Genomic DNA, 18,444 nt, shown 5'->3' with positions numbered 1-18,444 from the left:
TCCTGTCATTCCACTTCTGCACAACTGGATTGGTCCCTGGGCACTGTCTGATTCTGCTATAAAGACAGGGGTGAGAGCCTCCTTTCTAGACCATTTCTTTCTTTTTTCTTTCTTTTTTTTGAGATGGAGTCTCGCTTTGTTGCCCAGGCTGGAGTGCAGTGGCACGATCTCGGCTCACTGCATCCTCTGCCTCCTGGGTTCAAGCAGTTCTGCCTCAGCCTCCTGTGTAGGTGTGATTACAGGCATGTGCTACCATGCCCAGCTAATTTTTGTAGTTTTATTAGAGACAGGGTTTCACCATGTTGGCCAGGCTGGTCTCCAACTCCTGACCTCTGTTGACCCACCCACCTAGGCCTCCCAAAGTGCTGGGATTACAGGCGTGAGCCACCATGCCTGGCCAAGACCATTTCTTTAAATACGGAGATAAGGTCTCACAATGTTGTCCAGGCTGGTCTTGAATTCCTGGGCTTAAGCGATCCTCCTGCCTCTGCCTCCCAAAGTGCTGAGATTACAGGCTTGAGCCATATCACCTAAACACCTGAGAGTTTATTGGGAGCTTGCCTGGCTACTGCTGATTGTGGCTTCTGAGTCCTGAGATTACTCTGCTTGTAGTTTCCTTCCTTCCATGAGGCTTAAGGAGAGAAGGACTCCATTTTTTCAGAGAGCAGAAGCGAGGCCAGGAGTATTGAGGCGGAGAGGGCAGGAGCTGGGGCTGTCATCTGCAGTCCGGTTGAGGAGCAGCATGCTGACTTCCCAGGGGAGCTCCTGCCCTGCTCCTCCCTGCCCCCACCCGCCCTGCTGTGTGGCAGGGCCCCCCTTGCATTAAGGCTTTACCACTGGGGGTTTTGCAAGTTTATTGCACGCATGTTCTTGTTTCTAGCCAGGAGTTTGGCTTTTTACCAGGTGGTGTAGTGTGTGTGTGTGTGTGTGTGTGTGTGTGTGTGTGTGTGTTGGGGTGTTGGGGACGGGGCGGCTTACATCATGGCCAGAGTGTTTGGGAAGGATGGATGACGTGGGAGGGAGATGGATGAATGGGGATGCTGGAATCCACCCCTAGGAAATTCCTTTGGGTGTCTCAGTGTCCTGCTGGGGAAGGAGCTCTTGCTGGGTTGAGCCTGTTGGGTGTTCTTACCATTGGTCTTCAGGAGGCGAGAGGCTTCCTGGGAACGAGATAGAGGAAGCAGAGGGCCTTTGTTCTGGTCTAGATGGGGCCTGTCATCCAGGGGTAGTGGAGAAGCTGATGAGGAGCCAATAGGAACTAAGAGGAACTTTCCTTCCTTGGCCTTGGGCCTCAGAGCCTCCGGGGACATGGCTGTATTTGACGGACAGACCTCAGACGTCAGCCTCCTGGGCTCGGCCCATTCTCCATTCACTGCAACAGGGTCTTCACTGCAGCCTCCCTGCCACTACTTTGTCCCACCCCTTGATTCCCCTGAGGGAGATCTTGGGAATTTCCAAATTTTGAGTGACTGAGGGCCTTTCAAACTGAGAAAGAATTAAAAATGGATTCTTCAAAATGACGTGTCTACTGTGTGGTTGTTTTAAAACATAATTTGAAAAGAGTATATTGCATTGTAAAACAGTAATTTTGCCCACATTTTATTGGTAAGGGTGGAGGTGATTTTAGTCCTTAGTGGTTTGTAGAGCTTGGCGGGTTAGAGTCTGAGACTGTTTTTTCTTGTGCTGGACAAAGGTGAATGCCTTCATTGTTTCATTGTGTAGAGCTGTTAATAGTTTATGGAGGGCGATGAAGTAGTGCTGCATAAGCCAGTTTACAGTGTGTCTTAGTCTACACTGGCACTTGGCTAATTTGCAGAAAACTGGACCTTTCAACATGGGGCTTCCTCCCTCTACCCTGTGGGGGCTCCTCCTATTCATCCCTCAGCAGTCTGGCTTCCCCTCCAACACCGCAGGCTCCAGTCCTCTGTGTATCCCCACATTAGTCCTTCTGGTATCAAGTTTCAATGATCTGTTTGCACTTCATCCCCATTGGACTGCAGGTGTCTGGGAATGAGGCGTGTCCCTTATAAATCTTTGCGCTGGGTCTCTGGCACAGTATCTGTGTTGTTAAATGCGTCAGTGGCCACCTCTGCTTTCCATGAAGTATTTCTGATTACCCACTCACCTTCTTTCTCAGAGTTAGCCTCTTTAATCCCCACAGTTCCTGGGAGGTAGATTGTATTTGCTTTTCTTCTTCTTTCAATGAGGAAACGAAGGCCTATGGAGGTTAATTTGCCCAAGGCCACATGGCTGAGATGTGGTAAAGCCAGGGTTCCTGTCCGGGCAGTTTGGCCCCCTGGATAGAGCCATTATCAAAAACCACTATCGTTCGGTCCAGCCAGGAAAAAAAACTTCAGACAGCCCACAGAGGAGGGATGTTTCACAGATTACCTGACTAGCATTCCTCAAAACTGTCAAGGCCATCAAAGAAGGAGCATGACGATTACATCCAATGTCCCGGAAGGGGTCCTGGGATGGAAAAAGGACACTGGGCGGAAACTGGAGAACTCTGAATGAAGTGTGGCATTGAGTTCATGGTAAGGTGCCAGTGTTGGTTCCTTAGTGTGATAAACGTCCACATTATGTAAGATATTCAGAACAGGAACCAGAGTGAGAGGTGTACAGGGACTCCCTGTATTATCTTTGCAACTTCTCTGTAAAATGTAAAACTATTCTAAAATGAAAAGTTCACTTAACAACTTAACGACGACAACGCCATCACTAAGCCCACTGCACTCCACTGCTTGGCTGGCTTGTCATACACTCTGGGTACCCTCACTCCTCGTTGCCCGGTGCCCACCCACTGCTGGGGAGAGGCTGTGTCCTTGGAGAAGAGTCCCCTCCAATTTCAGCACATATCAGTGATGGAGGGATATAACTAGGGCTAGTCCCGGGGCCGTCAGAACTGCTGCCCCCACTTTTTTTTTTTTTTTTTTAAGCAGTGTAGTCTGTTCCAAAGTCTCTGTTGAACCCAACAGGAGGTGTAATATGGAGAGAAATGAAAATGAATTTTGCCGTAGGAGGGAAATAATTTTCTTTCTTTTTTTTTTTTTTGAGACAGAGTCTCACTCCCTCACCCAGGTTGGAGTGTAGTGGCACGATCTCAGCTCACTGCAACCTCTGCCTCTCGAGTTCAAGCAATTCTCCCGCCTCAGCCTCCTGAGTAGCTGGGACTACAGGCATGCACCACCACACCTGGCTAATTTTTGTATTCTTAGTAGAGATGGGGTCTCACCCTGTTGGCCAGGCTGGTCTCAAACTCCTGACTGCAGGTGATCTGCCTGCTCAGCCTCCCAAAGTGCTGGGATTACAGGCGTGAGCCACGGTGCCCAGCAGGGGAGAAATAATTTTCTATAGACAAAATCTTAGTGTCAAGAGGACCAAAGAGGCATTTCTGTCATTTAAATGTTTCTCATCCTCTTCAGCCTCCTTGTTGCTTTTCTGTTGGGGGTAGCTTGTAATCGTAAGTTCTTTTTTTTTTTTTTTTTTGAGACAGAGTCTCACTCTGTTGCCCAGGCTGGAGTGTGCAGTGGCGCCATCTCGGCTCACTGCGAACTCCGCCTCCCGGGTTCATGCCATTCTCCTGTGTCAGCCTCCTGAGTAGCTGGGACTACAGGCGCCCATCACCACGCTCGGCTAGTTTTTTTTGTATTTTTAGTAGAGACGGGGTTTCACCATGTTAGCCAGGATGGTCTCGATCTCCTGACCTCGTGATCTGCCCGCCTCAGCCTCCCGAAGTGCTGGGATTACAGGCGTGAGACACCGCGCCCAGCCTGTAAGTTTTTTTTCAATGTTTTGTATCTGGAAAGTAGCTGGGCTGGTAGTGTTGTTGGTTTGGAGAAACTGTGGTGCATGTGGTTGGTTAAACGAGGCCTGTGCATTCTTTGGTTCTGTAGCAAGGCCTTGAGAGGAAAGTTAAATTAAAGCAATATGAGGGCTGAAAGCCATCTGGATGTGACCCGGTAAGGTGCCAGCAGCAAGACCCCAAATACAGGTACTGCTTCGTTGGGTTGAAGACTTATGGCATTGTTTGTTTGTTTGTTTGTTTGTTTTTGAGATAGGCTCTTGCTCTGTCACCCAGGCTGGAGTGCAGTGGTGCAGTCTTGGCTCACTGTAACCTCCGCCTCCTCGGTTCAAGCGACTCTCCCACCTCAACCTTCCAAGTAGCTTGGACTATAGGCGCATGCCACCATGCCCAGCTAATTTTTGAAATTTTTTTGTAGAGACGGGGGTCTCACCATGTTGCCCAGGCTGATCTTGAACTCCTGAGTTAAAGTGACCTGCCTTCCTTAGCCTCCCAAAATGCTGGGATTACAGTCGTGAGCCACCGTGCCCGGCAACCTCATGGCTTGAAGCATTTTGGTTAGCCATCTCGTGATCTTTTTGTGTTATATATCAGGCAAGCTAGGTGTCAGCTCGTTTTGTGCAGAGAGATCTTAAGTAATGAATAACTGTGCTGAGCTCCGGGTAGTAGAGCTGGAGCTTGAGTCCCTGTCTTCTAGGGGAGCACCCAGTGCCATTTCTGTAACCTCATACTGAAACCTTCCAGCAGCCCTGCCTCTCTCTCTTGGTAGCATGGTTTCTGTAGATGCATTTACCATTCAAGGGAGCAGTAAGTCTGGCCCTGTTCTAGGTGCTGAGGATTCCACAGCAAGTAAAATCCATTTCTGCCTCCCATAATACAAGTGATATAAATACGATGTAAATGCTAGTATAATGTTCAGTCAAAGCACTGTTTTGGTGTTCTAGAGAAAGTGTATAAAAATTAGAGACATTTGTACAGAACTCTTGAGTGTGAACTGCTTTCTAGATGTTTTCTGAAACCTGTAACATTTGTGTGTGACGAAAATGAGAGCTGATATTCCTTTGCTTGCAAATAATGGAAACTCCACAAAAACTAGTGGAAACTGAAAAGAGGACCTTCTTGCATATGTAATAAGGAAGGTCAAGAATGAAGATGGTGTTTGGGATAACGGAATCCAGGGAGTGAATGAGGTCAGGTGTGAGTCTACCTGTTTGTCTGCATAGTTGTTTGTCTCTCCCTCCCTGTCTCTTTTTATTTGTGATACAATTCACACATCATGACATTCACCCATTTAAAGTGTATAATTCAGTGGCTTTTAGCATCTTCACAAGATTGTACAACCATCATCACTATCTAATTTTATCACATTTTCCTACTCCAAAAAAACCCCCACAAAACTCCATACCTGTTAGCAGCCACTCCCCCATTCTCCCCTCCTCCCAGCCCCTGGCAACCACCAGTGAGCTTTCTTCTCCCCCTCCCCTCCCCTCCGCCTCCCCTCCCCTCCCCCTCCCCTCCCCTCCGCTCCCCCTCCCCTCCCCTCCCCTCCTTTTGCCTCCCTCCCCCCTCCCCTCCCCTCTCCCCTCCCCTCTCCCCTCTGCTCCCCTCTCCTCTCTGCTCCCCTCCCCTCTGCTCCCTCTCCCCTCCCCTCTCCCCTCTGCTCCCCTCTCCCCTCCCCTCCCCCCTCCCCCCCGCTCCCCTCTCCCCTCTGCTCCCCTCTCCTCTCCCCTCTGCTCCCCTCTCCCCTCTGCTCCCCTCTCCCCTCCCCTCTGCTCCCTCTCCCCTCCCTCCCCTCCCCTCCCCTCCTCTCCCCTCCCCTCCCCTCCTCTCCCCTCCCCTCCCCTCCTCTCCCCTCCCCTCCCCCCTCTCTATCTTCTTCCTTTCCTTTCCTTTCTCTTTTTCTCTCCCCCTCTCTCTCTCCCTTTCTCTCTTTCTCTCTTTCAAGATGGAGTCTCACTGTGTCATCCAGGCTGGAGTGCAATGGCATGATCTTGACTTACTGCAACCTCCACCCCCTGAGTTCAACGATTCTTCTGCCTCAGCCTGAAGTAGCTGTGATTACAGGCACCCGCTACCGCTGCTGGCTAATTTTGTATTTTAGTGGAGATGAGGTTTCACCATGTTAGTCAGGCTGGTCTCTAACTGACTTCATGTGTCACCCGTATCAGCCTCCCAAAGTACTGGGATTACAGATGTGAGCCACCATGCCTGACCAATTTTCTGTCTCTATGGATTTAACTTCTCCATATCAATGGAGTCATACAACATGTGGGCCTTTGTGATGGTTTTCTTCTACTTAGCATAGTGTTTTCTAGGCTTATCCATGTTATAGCATGTATCAGTTCTTCGTTCATTTTTATTTTATTTTATTTTTTGAGACAGAGTCTTGCTCTGCCGCCCAGGCTGGAATGCAGTGGCATGATCTTGGCTCACTGCAACCTCTGCCTCTCGGGTTCAAGTGATTCTCCTGTCTCAGCCTCCAGAGTAGCCGGGGTTACAGGCATGTGCCACCACGCCTGGCTAATTTTTGTATTTTTTAGTAGAGACAGGGTTTCTCCGTGTTGGCCAGGCTGGTCTCGAACTCCTCACCTCAGGTGATCTGCCTGTCCCGGCCTCCCAAAGTTCTGGGATTACAAGCGTGAGCCACCATGTCAACCTTATAGTTGAATAATATTCCATTGTATGAATAGACCACATTAAAAAAAAGTCCATTCACCAGTTGATGGACATGAGGGTTGTTTCCGCTTTCAAGCTATTGCACATAGTGCTGCTGTGAACATTTGTGTACAAGTTTTCGTGTGGACATATGTTTTCACGTCTCTGGGGTATTTACCTAGCAGTGGAATTTCTGGGTCATATGGTAACTCTATATTTTACTTTTTGAGGAACTGCCAAACTTTTCCAGAGCAGCTGCATCATTTCACATTCTTAGCAGCAGTGCACGAGGGTTCTAGTTTCTCCACATTCTTGCCAACACATTATGTGTCATTTTGATTGGACTAGGTTATCTTTTATGTGCCTTTTAATTCAGGAAGTATGATTTTATGAAAAAAATTTGTTTTCGATATGTGATAGAAATCTGCAAAGGAATTAATTAATATGTATGAAAATGAAATGACAAATAGCTGTTTTAAGTTTATTTTCTTCCCACTGTGTTCTTGGGTCATTCATTTTATGAAGGAACAACAAACTCCTGTTCTGAGCATACTTGTGTATTTTTTCTAAAAACAGATGGTAGCCAGAAAACAACTGGGATTTCATTAAGAAAATCTTATCAGTTTGTTGATTTGTAGGCATTTCTCTCCCCTCTCCCCACAAAAATGATTCTTATCAAGAGGAGGAAAGGACAATAAGCTGGGAAATGGGAGGTAAGGATGTCTGGTATCAGATTTCACGCAGAGTGCAAACATCTTGTGCTGGTCTTTTATTGCCCTTTCTGCCCTGTACCTCCTACTGCTTCTACCAAGAGGAGTGGAATGCAGTTCTTAAACCAGCTGTTTTGTTTTGTGTCGTTTAAAAACAGGATATCCCACTAGTTTTTTGAGAGTTCTTAGTGGGACAGTTTTATACATTTTATAAAATCTGTGTCTCTTTGCTCCATTTACTTGTCTTTCTTGGCTTGTTCTGCTGTCTCCTCTCCTCTCCTCTCCCCTCCCCTCCCCTCCCCTTTCTTCCTTCTTTCTTTCCTTTCTTTCCTCCCCTTCCTTCCATCCATCCATCCATCCATCCATCCATCCATCCATCCATCCATCCGTCTTTCTGTCTTCCTTGATGGAGTCTTGCTCTGTTGCCCAGGCTGGAGTATAGTGGCATGATCTCGGCTTACTGCAACCTCTGCCTCCTGGGTTCAAGCAATTCTCCTGCCTCAGCCTCCCGACTGCCTGGGATTACAGGCGCCCGCCACCATGCTTAGCTAATTTTTGTATTTTTAATAGAGATGGGGTTTCACCATGTTGGCCAGGCTTTTTTTAAAAAAATTTTTTTTTTTTTTTTTTTTTTTAATTTTGAGGCAGGGTCTTGCCCTATCACCCAGGCTGGAGTGCAGAGGCACAGTCACACCTCACTGCAACCTCCGCCTCTTGGGCTCAAGCCATCTTCCGACCTCAGCCTGCCGAGTAGCTGGGACTACAGGCGTGTGCCACCATGCCCAGCTAATTTTTATATTTTTTGCAGAAACAGGGTTTTGCCATGTTGCCCAGGCTGGTCTCAAACTTCTGAGCTCAAACGATCCTCCCACCTCAGCCTCTCAAAAGTGCTGGGATTCCAGGCATGAGCCACCATGCCTGGCCTGTCCTACTGTTTATATTACATAATTATTCCCTATGGAACAGAGAGACCAGATAGGGAGGGCATTAGAGTGGCGTAGTTTACCTCTGTGCTTTTTAGAGCCAGAACTGTTTTATTTTATTTAATTCTAATTTTACCTTTTTTTAAGAGATGGGGGTCTTGGCTTATCTTGTTCAGGCCGTAGTGCAGTAGCATGATCAGAGCTCACTGTATCCTCGAACCTCTGGGCTCAAGGGATCCTCCTGCCTTAGCCTCCCAACTATGGGAGTATTTTTTTTTTTCTTTTGAACAGAGTTTTGCTCTTGTTGCCCAGGCTGGAGTGCAATGGCTCAATCTCAGCTCACCACAACCTATCCCTCCCGGGTTCAAGCAATTCTCCTGCCTCAGCCTCCTGAGTAGCTGGGATTACAGGCATGCACCACCACACCCAGCTAATTGTATGTTTTTAGTAGAGATGGGGTTTCTCCATGTTTGTCAGGCTGGTCTTGAATGATTTTTTAGTTAAAAAATTTTTGTAGAGACGAGATCTCACCATCTTGCCCAGGGTGGTCTTGAACTCCGAGGCTCAAGTAATCCTCCCACTTTGGACTCCCAAAGTGTTGAGATTACAGGTGTGAGTCACTGCACCCAGCCTAGAGCTAGAACTATTTTACAAGCCATCCACTCTTTCCTAGTGCCTGGTATATGATTGGGGAGGGGGTATTAGGAGATATTTGGTGGAAGGATGGACTTGTGGAAGTATGAGGGATGGAAGAATGGGTGGGTGGGTGGAACAATTTACAGATGGATGAATTATTTTAGGCATGTTGGCTGATTCTTTAGGTCCGCTTTCTAATAAACATATATATATGTTGGCTACATAAGGATTGTTAACTAATAGATGGAATAATTTGACTTGTATTCGTTGTATCGTCACATTCCTACAATGTTTGAGGTACTCTCAGCAATTTGGAGATGTCTCATTTCTTTTAGTGTTAAAAATTGTTTCTGGGACTATTTCTGGTCACTGTAGTTTGAAAGATTAACTGAAAAGGTGTTGTAAGGAATTGTGAGGAAGGTGGGGGAAATCAGATTCTAAAACTCAGGACTGAGGCCAGACATAGACATGGTGGCTCACGTCTGTAATCGCAGCACTTTGGGAGGCTGAGGTGGGTGGATCACCTGAGGTCAGACGTTCGATACCAGCCTGGCCAACATGGTAAAACCCAGTCTCTACTAAAACTACAAAAATTAGCTGAGTGTGGTGCTGCATACCTGTAGCCCCAGCTACTTGGGAGGCTGAGGTAGGAGAATCACTTGAACCCAGAAGGCAGAGATTGCAGTGAGCCGAGATCACGCCACTGCACTCCAGCCTGGGCGGCAGAGCTAGACTCCATCTAAAAATAATAATAATAATAATAAAACTCAGGACTCAGTTGGCAAGTTGGAACCCATAACTATGGGAATAAACTCTTTACAGAATCACACATTTATAATTGAGGCATCCTGCCATTTAGCATAGTTCGTTTTGGTTTTGATTTTTGATTGGAAGTGTGGGATGGCAGTGAATCTTTGTATCTTTTCCTTTGGAACAATGACCAAAGATTAGTGTATTGTTGGTGATATCTTTTACCACTTTCTTTTCTTCTTTTCCTCCCTTTCCACCTCTTACTATCATAAACTTTTCATGTTATCCTTTGGATGAAAGCTGCTGTTCCTAGTGGTGACAGAGTTTGACATTGTGGGCAGGATAAGGAGAAGGAATGTGGGTGCTATTCGATCCTTACCATCCGGCGCACTAGAGAGCTGGGAAGGACCAAAAACATGGGACAAATTGGTCTGTGAACTTTATGGTAATGAGCACAGGCAGGCCTCAGTTTACAACCCTACTTTGTTTTTTTAGGTGTGTTTATTAGTATTTGGAACACTGTGGTCTTCAGTGGCAATAGTGTTTTTTTGTTTTTGTTTTTGTTTTTTTTTTTTTTTTGGAGATGGAGTCTCGCTCTGCCACCCATGCTGGAGTGCAGTGGCACGATCTTGGCTCACTACAACCTCTGCCTCCCTGGTTCAAGCGATTCTTGTGCTTCAGACTCCCAAGTAGCTGAGATTACAGGCCCGTGCCACCACATCCAGCTAATTTTGGTATTTTTAGTAGAGGCAGTGTTTCACCATGTTGGCCAGGATGGTGTCGAACTCCTGACCTCAAATGATCCGCCCTCCTCGGTCTCTCAGAGTGCTGGGATTACAGCACCATGCCCAGCCGCAGTAGTGTTACAAATGATCCTTTAGCCCACAGGCAAGCTTGAGAAATGATGATGACGATGATGATGTAGCTGAAAGCTATAAATAGATGAAATATATTCCTTCAAAAAATGAAGAGTATTTCAGCAGTAGGCCAGTCTGGGGAGTTACCCAACATTTCTGGCAGTGTCTTTGAGAAGAAATTATGTCTGAATTCTGAAGCACAATGTCAGGAACACATTTTCCCCTGGGATTTAATGACGGGATCAGCTCTCTGATGGGCACGGGACAGTTGTTCTTGTGGTTGCCTATATAGAGAATAAATGTCTATAATTGTATTCCAGCCCAAAGAAAAATATTACAAATTCAGGACTCTCAAACCACACATTTCCAACATTATCAATTGTATGCTCACCAAGTTTCTCTCTTGAGACTCCCTTTATTACTTTTCCTTCCTCTGTAGTCGGTCAGGGTGGAGCTTTGACTTGCCATCTCCTTCAGCTCCGCATCCTTTGACCTGAGCCTAAAAACCACCTGTGTTCCTTTCAGGGCCTATATGGCCATGGCTGAACTGAAGCTTTCCTCTGTGGAATTGGATGCAGTTCTTCAGAAATGATTGCCAGCTTCGGGTTTAAAACCCTGTAGTCTCAAGACAAGGAAATGAATCAGAGGGACTCATTTAGCTGTTATGGGTGCCCTACTCTGTTTGAGTACTCTATGGCAAGGACCTATGAAGGCCACCGACTGCTGTGGGGGATGCCTGGGTGTCCAGGGATGCTTTGGAGACTGGCTGCTATCACTTCAGGTCCCCTGTGGAGGGTGGCTGTCTCTGCAGGGGAGAAGTCTTAGATTTCACCTTCCCCTTCATTTCTGAATCTTAGGATTGTGCCCCAGCTCACAGTGCTCCTTCATCCATGGGGCTTGCGTTAGCGCTGCATTTGTCATACTCATTTTATACCTGTGATGATGCCGCCACCCCCCCCCCCACCCCTGCCCTTTTTTTGTTGTTGTTGTTGAGACAGAGTCTTGCCCTGTTGCCGGGGCTGGAGTGCAGTGATCTTGGCTCACTGCAACCTCTGCCCTCTGGGTTCAAGCGATTCTCCTGCCCAGCCTCCCAAGTAGCTGGGATTACGGGCGCCCACCACCGCACCCAGCTAATTTTTTGTATTTTTAGTAGAGACAGAGTTTCATCATGTTGGCCAGGCTGCTCTCGAACTCCTAACCTCAGGTGATCCACCTGCCTTGGCCTCCCAAAGTGCAGGGATTACAGGCATGAGCCACCGTGCCCGGCTGATGAGCACCTTGCTTTGCTCCTCTCTCCATGCTTATCTGCAAGTGGCTAAGTTTTCTGACAAGCTTTGCATTGGGGTTTGCAAGCATTTGGGAGTTGAGATAGCGTCTGAGGTTAAAGAGCACAGTGGACAGGCTTTGTCTGCATGGTTCCAATAATCTGTATTAAAAGTCGGCTCTCCCTTAAAAAAAAAAAGCAGAATGGACAGAGAGGAGGAAAAGAAGAGTGTTCTTCTAGCACCACTGCCCACTTATCAGCCTCTGCTCCCCTTTTCCTTATGTTTGTCAAAGGGTTTGAATTAGACTGCAGAGGCTACTTTCTCTATTCTGTGTGTACCCAGTTTTAATGATACCAGAAATTGGGTCTGCCCCAGCTATACTTTATCTGAACTGACCTCCATTCTTGGGATTTTTGAAATTCATGGGATTTAGACAACAGAGTCTGCTTTCAATTAACTAGGTCGCTGACAATGAATGGTTTTGTAAACGCCTTCAATTTGACCATTGCTCTAGAACACTGTATTACTCTAGAATAGTGATTCTCAACTAGAATGAACCTGCAGTCCCCAACAAAGAATCATCTAGTCCACAATGTCAGTAACACCGAGGTGGAGAAACTTGTATTACAACTTCATGTTGTAAAAGCCACGTGTCCTTTGATGTGTCTTTGAGTAATAAGAATCGGAAAAAAAAAGCATCTGGTAAGTTGGAAAGATAACTCCCACTTCCAACAGAAGAAGAAAAAAAAAAGGACTGTAAAACAGAAAAAGTGCTGCTTAAGTCCTTGGTGCTCACAACCTGTTTCTGCAGTTCATCAAGAACCAATATCCCCACTCCCTAGGCCCTGCGTTAGAGATCTCCTAAGCCAGGTGACTTCTTGGCTGAGTCATTCAGGCAAAAAGAGGAAAACTTTCTTTTGGGGGTTGAATTTACTGCAGATTTAAATAGCCATGTTAATTTATCTGATGCATTACAAAGTTATTTGACCTCTGTGTTTTTTTATTTTATTTTATTTTTTTGGAGATAGAGTCTCCCAGGCTGGAGTGAGGTGGTGCAATCATGGCTCACAGTACCCTTTACTTCCCAGCCTTAGGTGATCCTCCCACCTCAGCCTCCCAAGTAGCTGAGACCAGAGGCATGCACCACCATGCCTGGCTTATTTTTTGCATTTTTAAAATAAGAGACAGGGTGTCTCCAGGATGCCCAGGCTGGTCTCAAACTTTTGGGCTCAGGCAATCTGCCTGCCTCGATCTCCCGGAGTGCTGGGATTACAGGCGTGAGGCACTGTGCCAGCCCTCTGCATCTTTAAAAAGGAAAAAGCAGATCACATTTCAAGAGCAGATTTTGAGTTTGTCATGTAGGTGGCCAGAGAATCCTAAAGTGAGGTACTTAACATAGGCGAGAGAAACAGCTGTGGGAGATGAGCAGGCACAGTGCCCTGTTCCGGGGCTGAGACTAAGTTGTACGTTTGGCTAAAGAATGTTCTCTTTTTCGTGAACCTGTAATTAGAACATGCCGTACAGAATGGTATTTAAAGTCCACTGTCATCTCTTTTTAGGGTTGTTTCTCTAACTTATTTTTAAACTTATTTTTTCAATCAGAGTTCAGGAAAGAAGATCATTTTTAAAATCGGAAGAGAAATGTAATAGTTTTTAAAAGGGCAACAGGAGGTTAAAATTTGTGATGGTGATACTATCCTCTTTATCTTAAAGCAGAGGTCAGCAACTTTGTGTGTCAATATTTTAGGCCTTGTGCAGCAGCTTCACTTTGCCGTTGGAGTGGGAAGGAGTCATAGGTAATAGGTGATGAATGGGCCAGATGGGGAGGTATCACCAAGCAGGAGGCAGTTGGCCACGGTTTTATGATTTTCTTCCAAGGAAGGGGATAATTGTCCACAATGACACCATGGTACAATCTATCACAACCTCATCCTTAGATTAGCTTGGGCAAGTCTCCTGCGTGGTCTCTTTGCCCCTCTAGTCTATGTTAATGGAGAGCAGAGACTTAATGAATTCAACATGGCCCTTGAATTTCATCATTATGGGGTTGTTGTTGTTTTGATATGTTTCTCAACACCTCTGTTTCTCAGTTACAGAAATGTGATTGGGCTTTCCTACTGTGGAATGGTTAAGAATGTTCATGTGCATTTGAGAAATATGTAGGCTGGGAAAACAATTTTTTAAAAATGATGGCCGGGTGCGGTGGCTCATGCCTGTAATACCAACACTTTGGGAGGCTGAGGCGGGTGGATCACGAGGTCAGGAGATCGAGACCATCCTGGCTAACACAGTGAAACCCCGTCTCTACTAAAAATACAAAAAATTAGCTGGGCATGGTGGCGGGCGCCTGTAGTCCCAGCTACTCGGGAGGCTGAGGCAGGAGAATGGTGTGAACCCGGGAGGCAGAGCTTGCAGTGAGCTGAGATTGCGCCACTGCACTCCAGCCTGGGTGAGAGAGTGAGACTCCGTCTCAAAAAAAAAAAAAAAAAGAAAAGAAAAATAAAAATGATTTGATACTATTGAGTTATAATTCCATAGAGAGAAATTCACCCATTATAGGTGCCCAGTAGAATGCATTTATACAGTTGTGCAGCCATCGCCACAGGGCAGTTTTAGGACAGATTTCCACCTTTTTCACTCAGTCACTGTCCCTCCTGCACCCAGCTCTGGGTAGCCATTCAGCTGTTGTCTGTGTCTATGGATTTGCCTTTTCCAGAAACTTCATATAAATGGAACCACACAAGCCTTTTGTGTCTGGCTTCTTTCACTTACCATGATGTCTGTGGTCCATCTTTGTTGGTGAATGTATCAGTGATTCTTTTTTTTTTTTAAATTTAAGTAACTGAGGAGTCTCATTGTGTGGATTTATTCTGAGTATCTCTATACCAGTTACTAGACCTTTGAATTGTTTCCAATATTTTGCTAGTAAGAATATTGCTGCTATGAATATTTGCACACAGGACTTAATTTTTTTTTTTTTTTGAGTAGACGACTATCTAGGAGTTAAATTGTTGGGACATGTATGATAAGATTATGTTGAGCTTTTTAAGAATTGCCAAACCATTTTCCAAAGCAGATGTACCATTTTACATTCTCAGTTTCTCTACATCCTCACCAACATTTGGTAAAGTCAGCCCCTTTTTATTATATCCAGGAAATCATTGTTGGCAGTAGAAAATGGAACCTCTGTGAACCTTACGTTTGAAGAAAAGGATGGTATTGCCTCTCTGTCTTATAGGATTGCTTTAAAGTTCAAAGGGGGATAGGAATTTATGTGCAAGTGCTTTATATTGCAGAAACGTTTCTGGTGATTATGTACAGAAAAATTTTTAGCCTTTATATTAGCACTCACATATTTGTCTCAGAAATTAAGATGCAAACTTGTCCACGTTTTAATAAAATGTGTATGTTATGATCAAACTTGTGCCACCTGCTTATAAAGGCAATTTTTAATCAAATTGTGAGCCTTTTCCATATGCTAGGTTACCTATATTATGTATTAAATTATCAGCCTTATTTAACAATGACTGAATGTAATAGTTTGCATATGGTGGGCAAATTTTTATTTCCCACTCCAACTTAGATGGTCTGGTAAATGTCTGCCTGTGACTTCGTTTTCAATTGCTTGTGGGTGGCCACTTTGGGACCTGGGCACATGTGTTCTAATAGAGTGGAAGTAGAAAGATTGGGGTCTCAGAGAAAGCACCAGGAACAATCTATGTAAAAAATACCTATTTCAGCGGCTTAACTTTGCAATTCCGATTCTATGAAAATTGCCAGTTAATACTTTTTCAAAGAACAAAGGGGGTGTTTTGAATGCATTTCCTTCCCACCTGTGGAAGACAGCTGTTTGTGATAACCTAGGAAAACTGGCCAATGGGCTGTGGATTTGAAATCTGGCCTGGATTTTGTAAAAGTTGCTTATCAGCAGTTCTTCACACCTGTTGGAAAAGACCTTTGGACTACAGGAGCTGAACTGTGTGTTTGATCATAAAGCACTGTGTCAACAAAGGGCTTTGTAGTACTTTCAAACGAAAGGGTAAAGAGACCCACAGTGAGATGCGAAGCCAAAGAAACTGCACGCTGGAGTGAAAAAATAGGTTCTGGGTGGCCTGTGGAAGCCAAAAGGTACATATTAATCCTGCTGACAATTTATATTAATTTGCCGACAATTTATATTAATTAACATTAGTTGCATAATCTCAATTTCATTCTTACTTAAATAGACAATTTTAATTGGGAAACAGGTGTGTGAAATCCTTTTTAATGAAAACAATGCTAGTGATGGTCACAACACACAGAAAGCTTTGGACTAGGGGTTCTGGGATGGAGCTACACTGGGAGTTATTGTTTCCTGATTTTAACCTAATGAGTAAAAGTTCTTGCCTTATATCACTTTGAACATTTTCATTGCTGCGAGCATGGGCGTGTGTGTGTTTTGGGAGGTGTGTATTTAAAAGCTTTCAAATATTGCAGTCCCTGACATGTGAATTAAAGAGAAGCTGAAAAAAGTCATCAGGCACTTGGAATCTTTTTCTAGAATGTTACAAATAATGCGGCTTGGGTATGGAGTGATATTTGAGAGACCAGCGTCTTAGCAGATGCCTGAAGTCAGTGTTCTTTTTGGAAGCAGCTGTTTGCTAATAAAGAAATCAGGACTGACAGACAGTTGTTAAGTCTCATTCTTCATGTGTGTTATCAGTGTCTCAGCCTGAAGCAAGAGTAGGGGGTGAGGGACTTGTGTGCAAATAAGTACTGGCCCCGGTTGGTGCTGTGTGTTCTTTAAATAGGCAGGCCTCAGGATTTATATAGGAGCACTTAATATTCATTTTTGATGCTATTTTCCATCTTTATAGCAGAGGATTTAAACTCCTCTTTGGAGCATCTTTGAAGAACTATGAATGGAGTAAACAACTTAAAACCTCCATAGTATGTACCAGGGAAATGAGTGCCTATGGGGAGGGCCTCTTACAGATAAGGTCACAATAGGGGATACTAGGAGAGTCGTAGAACTCTCAAGGGAACTGTGTGAGTTGGTCAGAGGGGAAAGGAGTCTGTTCCATTTCAATATTGAGATCTCCAGCCACTGTGATTTTAGAAATGCTTGTAGAACCGCTTTCTGGGGATTCTAGCTGGCCCGCCCCAAATTCATTCATCAAACAAAGAGTGACTTAACTGTGGATCCCGAGTAACAATTAACATTTGAGGTCCTGGCTTGTGGATTTTATTTATTTATTTATTTATTTTTTGAGATAGAGTTTACTCTGTCACCCAGGCTGGAGTGTAGTGGCACGATCTCAATTCAGTGTAACCTCTTCCTCCTGGTTTCAAGCAATTCTCCTGCCTCAGCCTCCTGAGAAGCTGGGATTACAGGCATGCGCCACCATGTCTGGCTAAGTTTTGTACTTTTTTGGTAGACACGGGGTTTCACCATGTTGGCCAGGCTGGTCTCAAACTCCTGACCTCAAGTGATCTACCCATCTCGGCCTTCCAAAGTGCTGGGATTACAGGAGTGAGCCACCACGTCCGGCCTCTGGCTCGTGGATTTTAAACAGTGTCATCGCGGGCACTGAGGGAATGGAGTAACCTTTATGTCAGATTTTGTGTCTTCTTAAATGTTCCTTCCTAGGAAGATGAGAGAGAACAAATAGTTACGTGTGATAACAAGCCATTTAAGGTGACTCTGTGTTGTTAGATTTTAATTGCTGACTGATTTATGAATGCATTTGATTTATTTATGAATTATTTTCAGGAGACAAGTAGAGTCAGTGTGATGTGTGGGAAGAGCATGCGATTAGGAATTTGGAGAGACCTGCCTAGGTCACTAGCTGTGTGGCACTGGGCAAAGTCTTAAGCTCCAAGCTGCAATTTCCTCTTGGAATTGAGAGGATTCCTAGTTTACGGAAGGTTAGTCTTCAATATAATGTCATTGAGGCATCTTAGCACATGACCCTGATATATCGGGGGTACTCCTTTACTGGAGGTGACTATGTTTGCTATTGATTGGCACCATTTAAAGTAGCGTAAAATGATGAGTTTACCGGCGTGTCATTTATCCCCTGCCAACTCTATGTTAAAAGAGCAGTACTAGCTCCTTCAACTGGAACATACCATAACCAGTATATTTCAAATATTTAACAAAGCAGAAATAAATGAAATGAGGTAGAAAATTCTAGAAAAGGAGTTGTTCAGTTAAAGTGCTATTTTAGGAAGGGAGGGAGGGAGAAAAAAATAAAGTGCTATGTCAAGTGATAATTTTGTTCTATTTCCACTTGAATACATTGATTCGTAAGGATGTGCTTGGTGTCATTTTTGTTGGAATTGAAATTGTTGAGCAGAGTAGAAAAAGTTTAATTGAGATACTGAAGCTCAGTGTTGCATTCCATCATATGGGTATACGTTATAAAGGTAATTCTTTTTTTTTAAATTTTCAGAAGTTTTTGGAGGACAGGTGGTGTTTAGTTACATGGATATGTTATTCAGTGGTGATTTCTGAGATTCTGGTGCACCCATCACCCGAACAGTGTCCACTGTACCTGTTGTGTAGTCTTTTATCCTTCGCCACCCTCCCACCCTTCTCCCTGAGTCCCCAAAGTCCATCGTGTCATTCTTATGCCTTTGCATCCTCATAGCTTAGCTCCCACTTATAAGCGAGAACGTATGTTGTTTGGTTTTCTATTCCTGAGTGACTTCACTAGAATCATGGTCTCCAACTCCATCCATGTTGTTGTGAATGCCATTATTTCATTCCTTTTTATGGCTGAATAGTATTCATGAAGGTAATTCTTTGAATGACCAGTGAACACCCAGTAATTCCTCCAAACTTTATCACTTGTGTTTGAA

General features: G+C 44.9%; 1 protein-coding gene across 1 annotated transcript in view; it reads left to right on the top strand.

Moving 5' to 3' along the window:
- The window catches only part of MYO10 (myosin X), a 274,349-nt gene that overhangs the window by 40,273 nt on the left and 215,632 nt on the right, over positions 1-18,444 (top strand). The window lies entirely within an intron of this gene.

The sequence above is a fragment of the Nomascus leucogenys genome, chromosome 6 (genome assembly GCF_006542625.1).
Source record: "Nomascus leucogenys isolate Asia chromosome 6, Asia_NLE_v1, whole genome shotgun sequence".
NCBI lineage: Eukaryota > Metazoa > Chordata > Mammalia > Primates > Hylobatidae > Nomascus > Nomascus leucogenys.
This window is presented reverse-complemented; position numbering and strand designations above follow the sequence as displayed.